The sequence below is a fragment of the Pteropus medius genome, unplaced genomic scaffold (genome assembly GCF_902729225.1).
Source record: "Pteropus medius unplaced genomic scaffold, Ma_sr-lr_union100, whole genome shotgun sequence".
In the NCBI taxonomy this organism is placed as follows: Eukaryota; Metazoa; Chordata; class Mammalia; order Chiroptera; family Pteropodidae; genus Pteropus; species Pteropus medius.
In genome coordinates, this window is record NW_024354498.1 from 2,390,791 (window position 1) to 2,395,704 (window position 4,914).

Below are 4,914 nucleotides of genomic sequence, written 5' to 3' on the forward strand. Positions count from 1 at the left end.
CATTGTTACTATGGTGACATAGCAGGCGTTAATGGGAATATTTATATTACTAAGATTGGAAATGAAGGGAATTGCATTACCGGCGTAGCAATTACTCTTTCCTGGACTGGCACCAAACCTGGAGGCTCCTGTTTAGAAAGCAGATCATGCATTCTTTCCCCTGAATCTTTAGCAAAATGACTTAAACTTAAGCTTCCATTGCATTTTTGTGATTTTTCACATCTTTATAAGCATACCTGCACATAAAAAACTATTTTTCAGAAGTGTCCTCCAGAGACTGAAGTCTTCATGTAATTATGTTTGAAATTCATGGAAAATATATGGGGCACATCGGAAGATGTCCTCTGCCTATGGAATAGATATTTAAAGAATAGAAACTTTTTTTTTTATTTTAAACATCGTTCCCTATATCTTTTATATCTGCATGCCTATATAGCACAGTCAGAACTCAGTATTTCTTGTTGATTGATTGATTAGGTTCTCAGGGCAAAGTCATGGTAATCTTTTCTTTTTCTTTTTTTTTTTCGTTGTAGGGGAGGCAACCCTTGGTTGACCTCACAGATTGCAAGGACCTTGTCAGTTTACAATCCCTTATTTTTTATTTTTTTACACCTACAGCACCTGGTGTTCCTAGATGGTCTCCCATCCAAGTACTAACCAGACCTGACCCTGCTCAGCTTCTGAGATCATACAAGATCAGGCTTGTTCAGAGTAGCATGGCTGTAGATGGTAATCTTTTATTTTCATCTCCTTTTCACCATTATCCTTCACTCTTCTTCCTTCATTTCCAGAAAAGTAGAAATTTAGTAAACCAGTATCTCGTAATTTGGAGACCTCTATGTAGTCCTTCAAGTTCTCCAAATACGGGATGCCTTCTCAATGGAGGTTATATTACCTCCAAAGTGGCACAAATCGGTTTTTGGTGGAGTCAAAAAAATCTTAGGTATTATAATGATCTTTACCCCCTCAAAGGGCCACACAGTACATAAACACATCTAAAGTGAATCTATGTTATTCAAATTTCATGGTGTGGGGAGGTTATTTGGGAAAGTATGTCTAAAATGTCTTCTTAGGTGGGGAGTGGTAATCAAAAACAGGTTGAGAAACACTGTTTTAAGAATTCTACAAAATCCTGGCCACCTAACATCTGGGCTTTGTCTTGGTGGACAAATAGATTGCTATGAGGAGTTTCAGTGGTGGATTGGCAGAGTGAGTCACTCAGGAGGGCTGGCTCCCTGGAGGTCTATTAAAGCCCTCCTGAGTAGTATAACATTAGCAGCCAAGTGTTCTGTTAGAGGAGTACTTGAAGAGTTAATATTCTTCAGAGGAGCCTGAAGGATTTGATATAATGAATAGGATTTCAAGGGATGACTGAGCTTTTATAGACAGCGGCTCCTCATTCACTTCTATGAGAAGAAATGGGAATCAACTGATACTAAGGGAGGCATTACGGTAGTGGAAGAGCCAGCTTGTGAATGAGTTATTCAAAATGTTAATTCACCCAAAGATGCCTCAAGAAATGGAAGAGAGAAACAAAAGTCTAGAAGTAAATTAACTCAAACATCATGACTTAGTTAAATATGTTGAGTCCAAAAGTCATTAACGTGGCAGTATAATGCATTTAGATGGTGTTTGGAATCATTTCTATCCAAAAAAGTCTCCAATGGAATGTTTATTTGATTGTTAGGTAACCAATGAAATTTGGGGGAGTTTCTGAAAATGTGTTAACGTAGATTCAGAACTGCGCATTCGTCTCCTACAACAGATTATTTCGCTTCATGCACCTCTCATATGTTATTGGTAAATACCTGTGACCTGTTGAACCAGTATAGCTCTGGATGCTGAATTTTCAGATAATAGTTTATCAGCGCATCATAACTATAGACTACTGCATTTATAATAGAGTACACTACCTATTATATGCAGGCATGCCTCAGAGATATTGTGGATTTCATTCCAGACCACCACAATAAAGTGAGTCATAATTTTTTTTGCTGGCAGAGGGTCTTGCCTTCAACTTGTAAAGAAAAGCAGTACTTATGAAATGCAATAAAGCGAGGCACAATAAAACGAGGTATGCATGTAGTTGACTTAAATTATTATATTTGTACTAGAGTGCATATTGAATTAATCTTGCCTTTCACATTGTGACATGACGAGGTCTTGGCATTATCATCAGAGCAATGTCTGAAAACATCCAATGATGAGGCAGGGCTTCTAGGCTGAATGTTTTACATGTGCCCCTTTACATCCCATATCCTGTCTACTACTCTGCCCAGGGAGGATGACCTGTGCACACTGCCTCAGCAGCCTCCTTTGCCCTTTGGCTTCCTGTCTGACCAATGGGAGACACCTGCAAGAAATAAGAAGGTGGGAGGAATAAGGAGGAGGCTTTTTTCTTGGCTCCCTCTCTCCCTAATCCCCAGGAGTTCACTGTTTCCCTCTAAATGAAGGACACAGCTGTCTCCATGTAGATACTCTCCCCACCTTCTAGTAATGGCTCCTTCTCCTTCCTTCTTCAGGCCTTAGACTTTCTGATGTTGCTAGTCTTGGGGTACTACAGTAGCCTATGTTACTTTTTCTAAACTATCCACACCTTTGTAAATGGTCCAACCCTTAAATCCTCCTTTATTACCCTGTTTGAGTGTGCCATCTTTTTCTGCAAGAACCCGTACTGATACCACACTGTAGTGGACTAAAAGATTATGTCAGATCATGGACCTTTTACTGTATTATGCTATCTACAAGCTAAATTCCCAGAAAAGGACATTTGACTTTCTAAGCCCCAGATATCAGTAAATGAATTAGTATTAGGCAAAGGTGTGTTCTGCTCCAGTGCAGAATACTATTGCATGCCATTTAAAAGAAATGTCAAGAAGAGCTATGGGTAATGCAAACTTTTTACCTTCAGTTTGAGACAAGCGGAATAAACAATAGACATTTGGGGAGGTAGTAGCAAACCACTGGATCCTAGAGAGTTTTGCTTCTGCTGCTAAGAAAGGTAACAAAATTAATGTCCTGTGGAGACTGAATAATTTTTATTACTTCCCATAAGCCAGAGTTAATAATTTAGAATGTTTCAGAATAGCCTTAAAAATGCCTCGAACTTGGCATGGACTTATATAACAATATCCATGTCTACCAATAGGTAAGTTTTCAAATATAGAAAACACAATAAGAATTTGTTTATTTGCATATATAGATAACTCTAAAGCTAACAGACTAGTGCCAATTCAGGTTTGCTGTTTTGTCCTGAAAAAATGTACATGGGACTACCACTGACTGTGCCTGCCACTGAGAAATATTAAGCAATACATTTCAGAGCAAAGGAAACAGAAAATTGTCATCTCTTTACACGTGGAAATCCTTTAACTGAGCTTTATTCCACAGACAACTGAGAGGACATTGGGTTATCTCTTTATGCTTTCCTTTTTATAATCGGATTCATCTGAAACTAGCTGCCAATTACATTCTAAGTATTAACATTATTACTCTTCTTTTTTTGTAAAGGAAAATTAAATGTGCATATTTTTTCTATAGTTAAGATTATGGTTTGTTGACATATTCTAAACATCTTATTACAGAGAGCTCTATAAAAAGGTCCTCGGCACAGGCAAAGGCAGATCTATCAGACAGATGTACCTCTTACTCTCACTGGAATTCCTCTAGGGTCATATATGTCTACATAAGGCAGATGGCTTAATAATTATTTCTGAAGAGTTCATGAAGAGCAGCCGTTCAAGGTCAGCGGGGGTGCTAGAAATTTCCATATTGATGAATACATTCCACGCTAGAAAATATGGGCAGAGGGAGTGATTGTCCTTTTTTGGTCCCCCACCCCCAGCTGGGCCTAGCTCACTGTGGACACTTGATGAATATTAATTGAGGTAGAAATTAATTGTAACAGTGAACTCCCAATAAGGGAGAAGGACAAGGACTGAGGACATATTATCAATTGACATGTGATGAGGTATCCCTTTTCCCTGGAACCCTAGAAGAAATATAGATTCAAGACCTAGTCATTTTCCCTACTGGCAGCTCCATCTGGCTTCCATGTAAAGAGGTATGTAATGCAACCTTGTGTTTTATAGTGATACAGAATCCAGCACTGGGTTTCTATGGGAGTTAGTCAGTGGAGAAGCCCTCCAAGTGGACTCCCACAGCTAGAGTGGCAAAGAGCCTTTGCTAATCTTTTTTCATCTCTATGGGTTTAGCCTTTAGAATTATGGGACCAAGCCACAACTCGGCATGCAAAAGCCATAATAATGATGATTTCATCTCAGGCTGTTTGTAGAATTCTGACTTTCCTGTGGAGTATGAGAGTTGGGAGAAAGACAGGTTATATAACAGGGAGAAGTAAACACAGATTGGCTGGCTGTGTAGAATCTGGAGTTTCCATTGGTATGAGTAGAAAAATATTTGTCCTGCAAAGAAAAGCAAGAGAGCCTTTTTCATTTATATCACATTGACAGTTTGTTCTGAAGTCCTTTCTTGTACACACACTATTATACTGTCAGAGATTTTTTTCTTCCAAGTGCAAAAACATTGGATTTCTTTTCTCCCTTCCTTCCTTTCCTCCTCCTCCTCTTCCTCCTCCTCCTTCTTTTCATCTTCCCTTTCCTTCTCTCTCATTCCTCCTTCCCTGTCCCCATCTCTCTCTTTTGAACTGCTTCTTGTGTGTATTTTGTGATATATACATGTCCATATATTAATTATTAATAAATTATATTATACCAGCTGACCCTGACTGAATGTGTTAAAACATGTAAACTCACCTAACTTCCTATTTTGTGACGATTCCAGTGAGGCATTTAATGCTTCCACCCTACCCCCATCCTTGTGTTGTTATCACACAATTATTAATGAAACAAAGTTTGATATATAACAGGTACAGCAAATCTTAATTTAAATATT

General features: G+C 38.5%; 1 pseudogene; it reads right to left on the reverse strand.

Moving 5' to 3' along the window:
* Positions 1–609: 609 nt before the first annotated feature.
* Positions 610–728, reverse strand: LOC120594382 (uncharacterized; annotated as a pseudogene).
* Between the last annotated feature and the right edge of the window lie 4,186 nt (positions 729–4,914).